Genomic DNA, 18,559 nt, shown 5'->3' with positions numbered 1-18,559 from the left:
GAGCCACAACAGCGGAGCAGCTTTTAACAACATAAGCAAAATAAGAAGCCAACATCAGTTTTTTCCTCCCTTATTTCTCCCCCTGTTGTTGAATGAATGGCAGCACATTTGGGAGCTTTTTAAAGCCTTGGGAATATCGATTCCACTGCCCACCATCTGAGAGAGTGATGGGATAATGGGAGCTTGCCAGAAGTGCTGCACACTCTCTGGTGATTGACTATGGGGGAGAGGCTGCACCCCTCCTCACCCCTGTCCTTCAGATGGTTATAGCTCCCCCCACGGCCACTCTGCAGCTGTCAGGTTAAAGTTGAATTTCTGCCTCCCTCTCCCTATTAGAATCATGCTGAAGTCTCTGGATCCCAAATGTGGTCCCTCAACCCCTCTCCCCCACCCCCCACATTCCACTCCCTTAAGAAGGTAAAACTTACAGGGTGGAAGTAATATAGGCATTGTTTCCTTAATTCATTCACTCATTTATCCAACAGTTATTTACTGAGTATCTAGTATATGTCAGGTATTGTGAGGGATGAAATGAAGTAGGAGACATGGATTGTTCTTTCATGCAAGGATCTAATAGTGTTGTTGGTGATGAAAAAAGTGACAACTGAAAAAAAATGGGTGCAAGTGATTACAGAGGAGAGTGATGTCATAATTCTCTGGTATCAAAGGGAGAGCTCATGAAACAAGTGGGTAGTGGACTAGGCTTGAAAGGGCAGGAAAGATCTTAATTGCCAGAAAGAAACAAAGGGCCCCTGAGATGGGGATGATGCTGAAAGGAGGGAATGAGCATGAGAAAGTGGGAATAGGCATTGACTGTGGACACATCAGCCTGGTTAGGGCAGAAAGTTAGCTAGGGGAGTGGTGAGAGAAAATGTAAAACTAGACTGAAACCAGGCTAAGGAATATGGGTTTTCAATGAAAGTTTTTCAATCAAAGAGTGTCATTTTAGAGTGGTCTTTCAGATGATTGTTACCCACTTTACCCACGTACAATCTGTCTGGGAGGAAGTAATTTTCCTCTACCCTCCTAGGTTCTCTGGCTGGTCTAAGAATTAAATTGACACGAGACAGATTAACAGGAGTAAATAAAACACAGTTTAATAACATGTTTACATGGGAGAGACCAGAAAAACTGACTAACTCACTACAATGGTTGAAAGCCTCACCCTAAATGCTATCTTCAGCTTAAGACAAAAGAGGATATTGGGGGTAGTGTTTTAGGACCTCAAAGGGGAGGAAGGCAATTCACATGGAGACAGAAAAGCAGATGTTTGTAAATAAATATTTGCTGGGCCAGACAAAGACAATGAGACACAGAGCGGAAATCTAACAAACAGACTTGCTAGGTTCCTCCCTGTCTACACACCTAATTCATGCTATATGTATCTATGGTGATAGCTTCCTTACTGGAACAGGTTCTCCATCTGCATTCTTTAGGCAGTTAGGGGGAAGGTCAAAGTTCTTCCAGGGTCTTTTGGGCCTTGATTGTTTTTAGCTCAAAATAATTCACATGCAAAAGAGACATTTTGGGGTGGCAAATTTTGTTCCCCTACAGATCAGATTCAGGGCTCTTGTTACACCTAAGTGATTTATGCACAAAAGTAAACCAAGTTTTCTACATGGTAAACCCAAAGCCATCAATGTTCTTAAGGGAAAACTGAATTTCCCCTAAAGCCACCATCTCCCTTATCCTAGCAGAACTGCTTATCTTCTAATGTTTTGTCAGTATTTTGTTAATTCCCTTTGCTGTTTTGAGATCATTTGTCTTACACGATTACAGGAAAAAGTCCCTTCTTTTTTGAGTTCATGCAACCAGCAGCTATCCATTCTTTGTCACTGGGGACTTCGATTCCTGCCTCACCCCATTGCTCTTCTCTCTAAAATCTTAGGTGACTTCAACACCCATGTCAGCATAGCACTTCAGGAAACAAAACATATTTAACCCCCTTACTCTAACCTCAAACTTAAAATGATATTTATCCCTTCTACCTCAGGTTTGTAATTCTAAGATCATACCTTGGGTTTTTGTTTCTTTTAAACAACTAAAATCTTAAACTGGCTCTGTGGTCTCTGACCCTTCTTCCATCCTTCCTAAAGTGATGGACTTCCAACCCCTCTCCTTTTTTCCCAGTCTGCTACCCAGCATGATTTTACCTCCTTCCCTGGCCAGCCTAGCTCCATGGTAAGGTTGGCATCTCTACAAAGGTAAGGCCTAATTCTGGCCTTCCCAAAGCACTAACATCCTGAAGGGTCACTTCATCATGTCTCCAAAGTCCCCAGCCCCCAATCTGTCCCTGCCATAACAGGTCACCTTGACTTACACTTTCTGAGGAAGGTACATTTTCACCTAGGCTCCTCTCCTTTCCTGAGGAACAGGTGAATCCCTCCCCATATGTGTCTCCTAAGACATTGTCATTTTCTGCCTCTCTCCTCATTTTCAACCTCTCATTCTTTATTGGTTCTTTTTCTTTATCCTATAAATGTGCTCAAGATTCTTCTATCTTAAAAACATACAAACAAAAAATCCTCAGATCAATCTCTCTGTATTCCACACTTCCCTCTAGAAACCATTTCTCGCACTCCTTTGGATGAGAGTTAAGCTTCTTGACTTCACGTTCAAGCCACTGCCTTCTGATTTCCATCTCTACACACTTCACTTCAACATTCCTGACAGAGAGTGTGAACAAACATCTGAGTCTCAATCCAGAAGACTTTTCAGGCCTCATGCTACTTGACTTCTCAGAAATGTTTAACTTTATTGAATATGCCTGTGGACAAATGACAAGATTTCTTCAATTTCCTTATAATGCTGCTGATTATGGGCCTCCATCATTATGGTAATAGGAGTGACCTCCAAAAGCTGCTGGTGTGAAGTGTGAAGATAGGCTTAGGTCATAGAACTTTTTGAAAAGCTTACTCTTTGAGCTGGCCTTGAGATGTGTATATCACTTCGTAGGTGCTCAATAAATATAGCCTGAATAAATAAATGAGGTCATCAGAGAATCTAAATAAACAAACTCATCAGACTTCTGCCTTCATTATCTTAACTCTGATGGTCTCCAGAGACTATAAATACTGAACGTAGGGTGGTAGATGTGGAGTCTGGCACCACTAGAAAAGAAGAGCATGTAACCTAGATTGGTGGTTACTGGCATGGAAACTGAGTCTTAGTGGATGAGTAGAAATAAATCACACGTGCAGACCTACTAGAGAATGGACTTGAGGACACGGGGAGGGGGAAGGGTAAGCTGGGACAAAGTGAGAGAGTGGTAGTATATATATGGACATATATATGCTACCAAATGTAAAATAGATGGCTAGTGGGAAGAAGTCTCATAGCACAGGGAGATAAGCTTGGTGCTTTGTGACCAGCTAGAGGGGTGGGATAGGGAGGGTGGGAGGGAGGGAGATGAAGGAGGGAGGAGATATGGGGATATGTGTATATGTATAGCTGATTCACTTTGTTGTAAAGCAGAAACTAACACACCATTGTAAAGCAATTATACTCCAATAAAAATGTTAAAAAAACCCCCCAAAACTTTCATTTCCATATCAGTTGGATGATCTCTAATAAACTCCTGCGATGTTTTGACTTGTAAAAAAAAAAAGCAAGTTGTAAAACTTAAAAAAAAAAAAGAAATAAGTCAGACAAAAGAGGTTATGAGGGTATTCCACAGAGGAAAATATATGATGCCAGAAGGCATGGCTTATGTGACGTTACAGTTTTCTGATTCCCTTATCGCTTCCTTCTCAGTCTTTGCAGATTCTTCTTTTATCTACTATTTAAATGTTACAATATTAAAAACAGTAACATTGATGGAATACTAATTCTATAATTTGCATGCCTAATATCATTTAATCATCAAACCACTAATCTGTTGAACAAATATTGACCATCTACCACATATCTGACATTGCTTTGGTTCTATGATGCAAAAATGGAGAGACACAGGGTAGATCATTCAGCAAGTTCACGGTCTGGAACTCAGGTGCATGAACATGCAGCTAATTTGATGTTGTAGAGGAATAAAATTTGCCACCCCAAAATGTCTTTAGCATGCAGATTATTTCAAGCTGAAAACAATCAAGGCCCAAAAGATTCAGGAAGAAATTTTGACCCTCTTCCTAAGTGTCTGAAGAATTTATATTGAGGGCCTATTACAAGAATATAGCTATCACTAGAAATATCTGCAAAGAACATGGGCTTGATGTGGTGGGGGAAACTTGGGCAGGGCCTAGAGATAAGAGTCTACTGTGTGTTCCATTGTCTCTGTCTGGCCCAACAAACATTTGTTGACCAAACATATGCTTTGCTGCCTCCATGACAATAGATTTTCTCCCCTTTGAAGTCCCAGACCCTTACCCTCAACATCCTCTTTTGTCTTTAGCTGAGTTTCAGTCATTTTGGAGAGTTACTCAGTTTTTCTGGGTCTCTCCCATGTACACAGGTACACATTAAACTCCATATGATTTCCTCCTGTTAATCTGTCTCATGTCAATTTAATTCTTAGACCAGCCAGAGAACCTAGAAAGAGGAAAATTTCTTCTTCCCCAGCAATGCCTAGAACACAGTAGGTATTCAATCAATGTTTGTTAACTAAATTATTAATATAACTCAGTTGTTTAGAATTTGTAAAACTTGCTTCCATTTCTCATCCCAATCCCTGCCTCCACTGCAAATTTTTTTCTCTCTGGTGATTAGATATGTGTGCATAAGGATGAACTCTAAGTGTGTAGATGAGAAAATTGATACTTGTGGAAAAAATTTTGCCTAATGTTTTTCTTGGTCAGACATAGCTGAACCTTTGCTTTTCCCCAGCCAACATTATGAAGTGGTTCAAGTTTTCTGCCAATATTGTCCAACATACAGAAGATACACTACCTCCTTGAGTGAGCTCACTCTAATAAAAGACACAGGGTATTTAACAGTTCTTATAGAACTAAAAGGAGTACAGTTTGACCAGAAGTCATTGGGAAAGGGGAGATGAGAAGAAGGCAGTATAAATCACCTTGGTAATCTCAGATCGCAGACATATTCATTCTCTCTCTCTCCCTATCCATACCTCTTCTTCTACCTCTACCTCTACCTACACCTACATCTATATCTTTATCTATATAACTAAATCCATATCCATATCCAAATCCATAGCCATAGCCATATACATTTAACTATATGCTCCTATTAATGAGGCTTACAAAATTTGTCTTTATAAAGTACTGCAAACTCCTCACCACTACTCCCAAAAGTCAGGATGGCTAGATAATTATTTTTACATTTGACATATGTTTTCCATGCTTTATATAAGTACAAAAGAACTTTTCAGATGCAGATGAAGAAAACATTATAAACCTTTCTCTTCTGTATTGTGCATGCAACAACACACTAGGTCAAGAGAAAGTTAGGGTATGGAATGTAAGACATAGAAAAACAAAAGATCAGGATGGTGTGAGGGAGAAGAAAGACTATCTAACTGAATAATTTTCTAGAGATAAGAGACCAAGAGAGGAGAAAAATTACATTCCATACAGGGAGTCGATTCTACTGGTCTTTCTAAAAGGATTATGTCATCATGACAAATGTTGGGTAGATGGCCCTGGACTCTGTAGATGAGCCAGAGTGCATGTGCAAGGCTGGTTACCCACAAGCTGCTTTCTCAAGACTCACTCCCAAGATCCTCTCTGGGGAAAAGAGAGTGCAGGGGAAAGCTTTTGTGAATGAATCTAATTTTTGGTAGTTTTTAATAATGATGAAATGATACTTGTTCAACATTTTATTCTCTTTAAAATTTATTCAAAAACATTGTCTCTTTTAGATTATCAATTACATTCCACATTTATTAAGCTTATTTCTACTCTTGTCCTTACCTCCAGTTCTTATCCTATACATAGCTTCCATTTCAACCAAACTTATCTTCTCTGACCCTTGAAACTGGCTCATAGTTTTCACCCCAAATTGATCTTCTATGACACTTGAAACCGGGTTGTACTTTTCAGCATTTTTATACACCATCTCACTTGCAGTGCCTCTTTTCTCCTGTCTATCTTCCCAAATTCTTAAAAGCATAGCTCAAGCTCCATCTTCTCTAGAAAATCTTCCCTTGAACTTCTACCCTGAACTCCCATAACTCTCATTATCTCACTTGGCAGGTGTCTCTACATATTAGTTAGATCTTTCTCAGTTATAAGTGTTAGAAATCCAACTCAAACTATCTTAACTAGAGGAAGGAGATCTTTTGTGGGAGTTCACAGAACAGAGAAATTAAAAATTTGGATGTAGACTCAGGAGCAGCTGAATTTAGAAGATGTTGTTAAGACTCACAGTTTCTTGGCTTCTCTCACCTCTGCTTCTTTCTCAGATGGGCTCCCCATTGTTAAGTTGCCATTGGCAGCCTCTCACTCTGCATCTCCCAGTTTAGGAAGTTTAGGGCTTCTGGTGATGGAGGGAAATTTTCCTAGAGACCTCTAGCATGAAATTCCTGGGAGGACCCTGATTTGCCGACTTAGATTGCTGATCATTTCTGCACCAGTTGCTGTGGCAACAGGTATAAGTTACTGTGGGGTCGGTTCCATCTGAACCACAGAGAGAATATTCCTTGTAGGAACAGAAGAATGAAGGCAGGCAGACAAAACAATGGACATCCACATGAAATTCTCATGTATTTAATGTTTTTTCCTCCACCCAAGAATGCAAACTTTAAGGCTTGAGACTGTGTTTCAAATTTCTTTGTTTCCCTGACTATTCTTTACACACACTTGGTGTTCAAAAATATGTTGAAATTATTTTGGAGTAATCATGTAATATGTCTGCAGCTGGTTATTTTGATTGGTTAGGGTATATTTTTAAAGACACCAAACTGTTGAATAGTATGCATACATAGGTCATTTACCTGTACATTTATTTTTCTGAGGTCATGAAATACTCCTGAGACCTCAGATAGCTGTCTTGAGAATACAGTCATTGGTTTGGGTTTGGGATGGGGGTGCAGATGAGAGCCTGGAAACGGATCACTGCAAGTCTAATCCTTTTGTTGGGAAAGCAATTCCATGTGCACATTCTGCTGGTGTATTATCTTCACAAGAGAAACACATGATTAATGATAGAACATAATATAGGACACTAGGGTGGCTGGAAAATAAAAGTCAATTTTCTGTTCAGCATTTGGACCTCCTTGGAAGTAAGTTGTATTGTAAATTCAAAAGAGTCTTGTATAACTCTGGTAAATTTTCTATTAGAATAGATGACCTATTTAGTCTACTACATCTCTAGTTTCTACAATTTTGAGATTCCTTGGGGCATGTGCAGAATGGAGCAATCGAAGAACAGCAAATTTCACAGTATGGTCTACCATCTTTTTAGGAACAGCAAGAAAACTGATGGGATTTCTCTCCCTGGCAGATATTTATTTCTCAAGTGCCTTTAAAACAGGAGGTCTGCAAATTCTTCATGAGGGGTTAAAACATGAAGCTTGATTTGCTAATGTATATTTACTAGGAAGAAATAGTTCACATTGTGCCTAAAATTTTCATTAAAAAATCTAAATATTTCTAGTTTCTCCCCAGACTCCTTAGCTCCCACAATTTTAATAAATCAGGGAACATTTGTAAGTGCTAAATGGTTATTCACAGTTAATTTTAATCAACTAACAATAGTTATGTTAATTGAGTTATTAACAAACATAACTTGATGCATTAGTTCTTTTGTTATGCAAAGAAACTTTTCCGTACAGCTTTTATATATTGTCTGACTTGCTTCTAAATAGAACATCAATAACTACAGACTGTGAATTTAACAAATGCACAGATAGGTGTGTGTGTCTGTGTGTCCTGCACCCATTTAAAACAAATAAGAATGTGTTGGAAGTACTAAAAATGGAAAAGAAATCCAAATTTAGTCCTATGAAGGGAATTAGATAAGAACCCGCCAAAACAGAAGCTAATTTGGCATTTCAGAATTTTAATCTTAACTCACTGTTTTTACTTTGAATTTCTAAGTTGTTTAATATTTCTTTGGCTTGTATTTTCAGGAATTACTTTGGAAAACATGGCTGGAATGATTTTGATAGGGAATATTTCTTCATCATAGATTAAAACAGAAAATTAACACCATTCTTACAATTCAAAAAGCTAATACAAAGCTAATACATATCACCACCCTAATATAGTTCTGAAAGTGTAACATAGCTTTGTGGTCAAAAGAAGATACAGTCTGGGTCACAGAGTGTCAAATTATCATGGCTCCAGTGGAAGAGGCTGGAGGCATAGCAGGGTCTTAAGACCAAGGCCCAGCGGGAGATGAGGAAACAATACCTGCAAGGTCAGCCTGGTGGTCTTGCATCCTGTCGAAAGAGCTGTTCTGCAAATATAGCCATTGGACAATTCAGGCCAAAATACACCATTGAAAGGTATTAAATTGTGAAACTTTTTCTTTTCCTTTGTTTATTCTCCTCTGCTCACACTTACTCTCCATTGTCCCATCAGACTTGCTTATAAAACACAAGTTCAAAGAAAAGATTACTACTATTAAGAATAAGAGCTTTAAACTATGTATGGGACCTTTCTGAACGTGGGACCCTGTGTGACTGCCCCCAAAGCCTGATTACACCCTGGCCTTTCATTTGTTCTAAAAATGTATGGGAAATCTGCAGATAATGGTACTCATTAGGAAGAGTAGGGATGGGGCTAATTAAAGCAACAGGAGACATTTACATCAAAAGAGAACATATTGTTACCTAGATCCTTTGGAATATCTTTATAATAAGTTAAAGATCTCCACAGTTATTACCACTCAATCTATTTTGCACTCACCCAGAAGTGATCATTGACCATCCTAAGATTTCCCAAGACTCTTCAGAGATGCATTTGAGGTCTTTGAAGCACATGTAAAGGAAAATATAATACACTGTGCATTGTATTTATGCTGTAATTAGAAAATACACTGGTTGTATTGAAAGACTTAATCCTATTAGCATTATGACATACAAAGGAGTACTAGCCAATCAGAAGTAGAGAAAAATATTTCTATTGGTTGTTCTTTATGAAAGCACTTGTAGCATTTTGTCCATCTAAACACTTCTAGAAGGTCAGGTCTAAAAGATCTATTTTAGATAGATATTTACTTTCCCAGAATATGAGGTCTTTTCAGGACAGACTAGTGTCCTGCCCTTGTGCTGGTTTCCACCAGGCATGCTGGGCACATTTCCATAATAATGGTGATAATGAATATTTGTGTAACTCTGTCTAGGATTTTTTTTAAACTTTATCTTATTTGGCTCTCATAACCCTACAAAGCCAGTAGTAAAAATTTCTCCATTTTACAGATGAGGAAACAAGTTAAGGGAGGTTACATGATTTGTCTGAGTCATTTACACATTAAATGAGGAACCCAAGCCTTGTAGTTGGCTCTAATTCACTCTACTACTTTAGAGAAATATGCTTAGGCTTTAAGAGCCCTTCAAGGTTTCCTTGATGCCTAAAAAGTAGAAAAAAGACAAGGTCTCCAAGGCCATATAAGACCCACCTAAATTCTCAATTGTTTTCTTCATCCCAGTCAACAGGATTGCTCACAGTCCTGAAAACATATATTGTATATCTGCTGCCATGGCCTTCTTTAAAGCTCCATCCCTGATCTTCAACTACTGAGGTCTACCTTTCCTTCAAGTTCAGGTTTAGGTTTAGTGACACATCTACAATGAAGACTTTCTGCAGTAGAAGTAACAACCACCTCTCTCCCACAAACACACACAATTATGGCTTAGGTTTTCCTTATATCTCCTGCCTGGACTTCATGTCCCATCCTACTAGGGCTATTTGTATACCAAGGCTGTCTTCGCTATGATTAGGCTATGAGGGCATCAAGAACTCCCACATACTTAATTCACAGCCTTAGTCATATTAAGGTTCAATGAATCTTGTATTGACTGAAAAAAAAATATATAACTCACTAAATGTTGAGAGTTATGTTTTATTTAGGGACCTTACTGAAGACTATAGCCCAGGAGACAGAGTCTCAGATAGCTCTGAGGAACTGTTCCAAAGAGGTAAGGAAGGAGTCAGGTTATATAGAAGGTTTTGCTGAAAAACAAACGAACATGTAGTTGAACATCTGCTAATCACAAAAAAACAGATATCTCAAGTTAATGATTTTAGTGCTTTTCTACATATGGGAAGATGCAAGAGTCTGGGCTCATAGAAATTATTCCTTTGATATGCAACCTAACTGTATATCTAGGGTCAGTATCCTGTTTTTCTCCATCCTGAAATATCCACAGGGCACATAATCTAGGGCAGCTGCAGTGGCTGATGGTTTGATGGCCACATTTGCTGTTTACTGAAATGCCAACATTCTTTGTCCACAGCTGGTTGGCCATACTTCTAAACTGTAGCCATTGCATTTATTTTGTTGTTAGCTTATCTTTTTACTCATTTGCTATCCCTAAGGAAAGAAACACATACCTTAGGTTCCCTTCTGTATTCCTTCACCGAATGTAACACAGAGAAAGTATGAAATCAATACTCGCTTAATGAATCATTAAGCTTGTGTTAGCCTATGATTTTCATGGGGATCATCCAAAGTTCATCACAGTTCAAATTATGAAGTAAGGTGGCTCATTTTTGGTTTTCTTCTTTTATTTTTTTCTTTCCCTCAGTAACTCAGCTACTGGCTCTCCTCAAGTTGTAACCTGGCTTTGTTAGGACCCATATTTATGCCACCTCTATGTTTGTCTCCCTAGGCAGCACTCATGGATTCAGACTCTACTTTTACCAATATGAGCAACATGTCCCATTTCCATAGGGTCCAGCTTTGCCAATGCTTAATGACTACTATTTGATTCATGTGTTAGCCTTCCTAGAACTAGCAGTATTATACTGGAGTTTTCTGAAGAGAAAATGCTTTTAATTTTAGTGGTTCTGGAACAATTTTCTTTTCCTTTTTTTGGGGGGGGGGTGGTAGAGTTGCATTACAACATTTCCATAATAATGGTGATAATGAATATTTGTGTAACTCTGTCTAGGATTTTTTTTAAACTTTATCTTATTTGGCTCTCATAACCCTACAAAGCCAGTAGTAAAAATTTCTCCATTTTACAGATGAGGAAACAAGTTAAGGGAGGTTACATGATTTGTCTGAGTCATTTACACATTAAATGAGGAACCCAAGCCTTGTAGTTGGCTCTAATTCACTCTACTACTTTAGAGAAATATGCTTAGGCTTTAAGAGCCCTTCAAGGTTTCCTTGATGCCTAAAAAGTAGAAAAAAGACAAGGTCTCCAAGGCCATATAAGACCCACCTAAATTCTCAATTGTTTTCTTCATCCCAGTCAACAGGATTGCTCACAGTCCTGAAAACATATATTGTATATCTGCTGCCATGGCCTTCTTTAAAGCTCCATCCCTGATCTTCAACTACTGAGGTCTACCTTTCCTTCAAGTTCAGGTTTAGGTTTAGTGACACATCTACAATGAAGACTTTCTGCAGTAGAAGTAACAACCACCTCTCTCCCACAAACACACACAATTATGGCTTAGGTTTTCCTTATATCTCCTGCCTGGACTTCATGTCCCATCCTACTAGGGCTATTTGTATACCAAGGCTGTCTTCGCTATGATTAGGCTATGAGGGCATCAAGAACTCCCACATACTTAATTCACAGCCTTAGTCATATTAAGGTTCAATGAATCTTGTATTGACTGAAAAAAAAATATATAACTCACTAAATGTTGAGAGTTATGTTTTATTTAGGGACCTTACTGAAGACTATAGCCCAGGAGACAGAGTCTCAGATAGCTCTGAGGAACTGTTCCAAAGAGGTAAGGAAGGAGTCAGGTTATATAGAAGGTTTTGCTGAAAAACAAACGAACATGTAGTTGAACATCTGCTAATCACAAAAAAACAGATATCTCAAGTTAATGATTTTAGTGCTTTTCTACATATGGGAAGATGCAAGAGTCTGGGCTCATAGAAATTATTCCTTTGATATGCAACCTAACTGTATATCTAGGGTCAGTATCCTGTTTTTCTCCATCCTGAAATATCCACAGGGCACATAATCTAGGGCAGCTGCAGTGGCTGATGGTTTGATGGCCACATTTGCTGTTTACTGAAATGCCAACATTCTTTGTCCACAGCTGGTTGGCCATACTTCTAAACTGTAGCCATTGCATTTATTTTGTTGTTAGCTTATCTTTTTACTCATTTGCTATCCCTAAGGAAAGAAACACATACCTTAGGTTCCCTTCTGTATTCCTTCACCGAATGTAACACAGAGAAAGTATGAAATCAATACTCGCTTAATGAATCATTAAGCTTGTGTTAGCCTATGATTTTCATGGGGATCATCCAAAGTTCATCACAGTTCAAATTATGAAGTAAGGTGGCTCATTTTTGGTTTTCTTCTTTTATTTTTTTCTTTCCCTCAGTAACTCAGCTACTGGCTCTCCTCAAGTTGTAACCTGGCTTTGTTAGGACCCATATTTATGCCACCTCTATGTTTGTCTCCCTAGGCAGCACTCATGGATTCAGACTCTACTTTTACCAATATGAGCAACATGTCCCATTTCCATAGGGTCCAGCTTTGCCAATGCTTAATGACTACTATTTGATTCATGTGTTAGCCTTCCTAGAACTAGCAGTATTATACTGGAGTTTTCTGAAGAGAAAATGCTTTTAATTTTAGTGGTTCTGGAACAATTTTCTTTTCCTTTTTTTGGGGGGGGGGTGGTAGAGTTGCATTACAATGTTGTGTTAGTTGCTGCTGTACAACAAAGTGAATCAGCTATTTGTATACAAATATCCCTCCTTTTTTGGATTTCCTTCCCCTTTAGGTCACCACAGAACACTGAGTAGAGTTCCCTGTGCTATACAGCAGGTTTTCATTAGTTATATATTTTATACATAGTAGTGTATATATATATATCAATATCAATCTCCCATTTCATCCCACCCCCCTCCCCCTTTGGTGTTCATACATTTGTTCTCTATGTCTGTATCTCTATCTCTGCTTTGCAAATAGGTTCATCTGTATCATTTTTCTAGATTACACATATATGCATTAATATGCAATATTTATTTTTCTCTTTCTGACTTACTTCACTCTGTATGACAGTCTCTAGGTCCATCCACATCACTACAAATCTCCCAGTTTTGTTCCTTTTAATGGCTGAGTACTATTCCATTGTATGTATGTACCACATCTTCTCTACCCATAAATCTGTCAATGGACATTTAGGTTGCTTCAGTGTCCTGGCTATTGTAAATAGTGCTGCTGTGAATATTGGGGTGCATGTGTCTTTTTGAATTATGGTTTTCTCTGGGTATATGCCCAGTAGTGGGATTGCTAGATCATATGGTAATTCTATTTTTAATTTTTTTAAGGAACCTCCATACTGTTCTCCATAGTGGCTGTATGAATTTACATTCCCACAAGCAGTGCAAGAGGGTTTCCCTTTTCTCCACACCCTCTCCAGCATTTACTGTGTGTAGATTTTTTCATGATGGTCATTCTGACTGGTGTGAGGTCATACCTTATTGTAGTTTTGATATGAATTTCCCTAATAATTAGTGATGTTGAGCATTTTTCATGGGCCTCTTGGCCATCTGTATGTCTTCTTCTTTGGAGAAATGTCTATTTAGGTTTTCCACCCATTTTTGGATTGGGTTATTTGTTTTTTTGATATTCAGCTGCATGAGCTGCTTATATAGTTTGGAGATTAATCCTTTGTCAGTTGCTTCATTAGCAAATATTTTCTCCCATTCTGAGGGTTGTCTTTTCATCTTGTTTATGGTTTCCTTTGCTGTTCAAAGGCTTTTAAGTTTCTTAGGTCCCACTTGGTTATTCTTGTTTTTATTTCCATTTCTCTAGGAGGTGGGTCAAAAAGGATCTTGCTGTGATTTATGTCATAGAGTGCTCTGCCTTTGTTTTCCTCTAAGAGTTTTATAGTTTCTGGCCTTACATTTAGGTCTTTAATCCATTTTGAGCTTGTTTTTGTGTATGGTATTAGGAAGTGTTATAATTTCATTATTTTACATGTAGCTGTCCAGTTTTCCCAACACCACTTATTGAAGAGGCTGTCTTTTCTCCATTGTATATTCTTGCCTCCATCATCACAGATAAGGTTGAACATATGTGTGTGAGTTTATCTCTGGGCTTTCTATCTTGTTCCATTGATCTATATTTCTGTTTTTGTGATAGTACCATACTGTCTTGATTACTCTAGCTTTGTAGTATAGTCTGAAGTCAGGGAGCCTGATACCTCCAGCTCCATTTCTCTTTCTCAAGATTGCTTTTGCTATTTCGGGTCTTTTGTGTTTCCATACTAATTGTAAAATTTTTTGTTCTAATTCTGTGAAAAATGCTGTTGGTAATTTGATGGAGATTGCATTGAATCTGTAGATTGCTCTGGGCAGTCATTTTCACAATATTGATTCTTCCAACCCAAGACATTGGTATATCTTTCTATCTGTGTTTTCTTTGATTTCTTTCATCAGTGTTTTATAGTTTTATGTGTACAGGTCTTTTGCATCCTTAGGTAGGTTTATTCATAGGTATTTTATCCATTTTTTTCAGTGGTAAATGGGATTCTTCCCTTGATATCCCTTTCTGATCTTCTGTTCTTAGTGTATAGGAATGCAAAATTTTTCTCTGTATTAACTTCATATCCTGCAACTTTACTAAATTCATTGATTAGCTCTAGTAGTTTTCTAGTGGCATTTTTAGGAATTTCTATGTATAGTATGATGTCATCTGCAAACAGTGGTAGTTTTACTTCTTTTCCAATTTGGATTCCTTTTATTTCTTTTCGTTCTCTGATTGCCAAGGCTAGGACTGCCCAAACTATGTTGAATAACAGTGGTGAGAGTGGACATCCTTTTCTTCTTCCTGATCTTAGAGGAAATGGTTTCAGTTTTTCACCATAGAGAACAATGTTGGCTGTGGGTTTGTCATATATGGCCTTTATTATGTTGAGGTAGGTTCCCTCTAGGCCTACATTCTTGAGAGTTTTTAACATAAATGGGTGTTGACTTTTGTCAAAAGCTTTTCTGCATCTATTGAGATGCTCATATGGTTTTTATCATTCAATATTTTAATATGGTTTATCACACTGATTGATTTGTGTGTATTGAAGAATCCTTGCATTCCTGGAATAAACCCCACTTGATCATGTTGTAAGATCTTTTTTTTTTTTGAACATCTTTGTTGGAGTATAATTGCTTTACAATGGTGTGTTAGTTTCTGCTGTATAACAAAGTGAATGAGCTATACATATACATACATCCCCATATCTCCTCCCTCTTCTGTCTCCCTCCCACCCTCCCTATCCCACCACTCTAGGTGGGCACAAAGCACCGAGCTGATCTCCCAGTGCTTTGCGGCTTCTTCCCACTAGCTATCTATTTTACATTTGGTAGTGTATATATGTCCATGCCACTCTCTCACTTCATCCCAGTTTAACCTTCCCCATTCCCGTGTCCTCAACTCCATTCTCATGTCTGCGTCTTTATTCCTGTCTTGCCCCTAGGTTATTCAGAAGCTTTTTTTTTTGTAGATTACATATATATATATATATATATATATATATATATATATATATATATTAGCATATGGTATTTGTTTTTCTGTTTCTGACTTACTTCACTCTGTATGACAGACTCTAGGTCCATCCACCCCACTACAAAACTCACTTTCATTTCTTTTTATGGCTAAGTAATATTCCATCGTGTATATGTGCCACATCTTCTTTATCAATTCATCTGTCGATGGGCACTTAGGTTGCTTCCATGTCCTGGCTATTGTAAATAGAGCTGCAATGAACATTGTGGTACATGACTCTTTTTGAATTATGGTTTTCTCAGGGTATATGCCCAGTAATGGGATTGCTTAGTCATATGGTAGTTCTATTTTTAGTTTTTTAAGGAACCTCCATACTGTTCTCCATAGTGGCTGTATCAATTTACATATTCACCAACAGGGCAAGAGGGTTCCCTTTTCTCCACACCCTCTCCAGCACTTATTGTTGGCCATAGATGATGGCCATTCTGACTGGTGTGAGGTGATACCTCATTGTAGTTTTTTTTTGTTTTTTTTTTAACACCTTTATTGGAGTATAATTGCTTTACAATGGTGTGTTAGTTTCTACTTTATAACAAAGTGAATCAGTTATACATATACATATGTTCCCATATCTCTTCCCTCTTGAGTCTCCCTCCCTCCCACCCTCCCTACCCCACACCTCTAGGTGGTCACAAACCACCTAGCTGATCTCCCTGTGCTATGAGACTGCTTCCCACTAGCTATCTATTTTATGTTTGGTAGTGTACATATGTCCATGCCACTCTCTCACTTTGTCACAGCTTACCCTTCCCCCCCCCGCAATATCCTCAAGTCCGTGCTCTAGTAGGTCTGTGTCTTTATTCTCGTCTTACCCCTAGGTTCTTCATGACCATTTTTTCTTTTTTTTTTTAGATTCCATATATATGGGTTAGCATACGGTATTTGTTTTTCTCTGTCTGACTTACTTCACTCTGTATGACAGACTCTAGGTCCACCCACCTCACTACAAAAAACACAATTTCATTTATATTTATGGCTGAGTAATATTCCATTGTATATATGTGCCACATCTTTATCCATTCCTCTGTTAATGGACACTTAGGTTGCTTCCATGTCCTGGCTATTGTAAATAGAGATGCAATGAACATTGTGGTACATGACTCTTTTTGAATTATTGTTTTCTCAGGGTATATGCCCAGTAGTGGGATTGCTGGGTCGTATGATAGTTCTATTTTTAGTTTATTAAGGAACCTCCATACTGTTCTCCATAGTGGCTGTATCAATTTACATACTCACCAACAGGGCAAGAGGGTTCCCTTTTCTCCACACCCTCTCCAGCATTTATTGTTTCTAGATTTTCTGATGATGCCCATTCTGACTGGTGTAAAGTGATACCTCATTGTAGTTTTGATTTGCATTTCTCTAATGATTAGTGATGTTCAGCATCCTTTCAAGTGTTTGTTGGCAATCTGCATATATGCTTTGGAGAAATGTCTGTTTAGGTTTTCTACCCATTTTTGAATTGGGTTATTTGGTTTTTTGATATTAAGCTGCATGGGCTGCTTGTATAGTTTGGAGATTAATCCTTTGTCAGTTGCTTCATTAGCAAATATTTTCTCCCACTCTGAGGTTTGTCTTTTCATCTTGTTTATGGTTTCCTTTGCTGTGCAAAAGCTTTGAAGTTTCATTAGGTCCCATTTGTTTATTTTTGTTTTTATTTCCATTTCTTTAGGAGGTGGGTCAAAAAGGATCTTGCTGTGATTTATGTCACAGAGTGTTCTGCCTATGTTTTCCTCTATGAGTTTGATAGTGTCTGGCCCTACATTTAGGTCTTTAATCCATTTTGAGTTTATTTTTGTGTATGGTGTTAGGGAGTGTTCTAATTTCATTCTTTTACATGTAGCTGTCCAGTTTTCCCAGCACCACTTATTGAAGAGTCTGTCTTTTCTCCATTGTATATTCTTGCCTCCTTTAACAAAGATAAAGTTACAATATGGGTTTATCTCTGGACTTTCTATCTTGTTCCATTGATCTATATTTGTGTTTTTGTGCCAGTACTATGCTGTCTTGATTACTGTAGCTTTGTAGTATAGTCTGAAGTCAGGGAACCTGATTCCTCCAGCTCCTGTTTTCTTTCTCATTGCTTTGGCTATTCAGGGTCTTTTGTATTTCCATACAAATTGTGAAATTTTTTGTTCTAGTTCTGTGAAAAATGCCATTGGTATTTTGTTAGGTATTACATTGAATCTGTAGATTGCTTCAGATAGTATAGTCACTTTCTCAATGTTGATACTTCCAATCCAGGAACATGGTATATCTCTCCATCTGTTGGGATCATCTTTAATTTCTTTCATCAGTGTCTTATAGTTTTCTGCATACAGGTCTTTTGTCTCCTTAGGTAGGTTTATTCCTAGGTATTTTATTCTTTTTGTTGCAGTGGTAAATGTGAGTGTTTCCATATTTTCTCTTTCAGATTTTTCATCATTAGTGTATAGGAATGCAAGAGATTTCTGTGCACTAATTTTGTATCCTGCTACTTTACCAAATTCATTGATTAGCTCTAGTAGTTTTCTGGTAGCATTTTTAGCATTCTCTATGTATAGTGTCATGTCATCTGCAAACAGTGACAGTTTTACTTCTTTTTTTCTGGTTTGGATTCTTTTATTTCTTTTTCTGCTCTGATTCTATGGCTAAATGTTCCAAAACTATGTTGAATAATAGTGGTGAGAGTGGGTAACCTTATCTTGTTCCTGATATTATTGGACATGGTTTCAGTTTTTCACCATTGAGAATGATGTTGGCTGTGGGTTCGTCATATATGGCCTTTGTCATATTGAGATAAGTTCCCTCTATCCCTACTTTCTGGAGAGTTTTTATCCTAAATTGGTGTTGATTTTTTTCAAAAGCTTTTTCTGCATCTATTGAGATGATCATATGGTTTTTATTCTTCAATTTGTTAATATGGTGTATCACATTGACTGTTTTGCTTATATTGAAGAATCATTACATTCC

The sequence above is a fragment of the Lipotes vexillifer genome, unplaced genomic scaffold, assembly GCF_000442215.2.
Source record: "Lipotes vexillifer unplaced genomic scaffold, Lipotes_vexillifer_v1.1 scaffold235, whole genome shotgun sequence".
Taxonomy (NCBI): Eukaryota; Metazoa; Chordata; class Mammalia; order Artiodactyla; family Lipotidae; genus Lipotes; species Lipotes vexillifer.
This window is presented reverse-complemented; position numbering follows the sequence as displayed.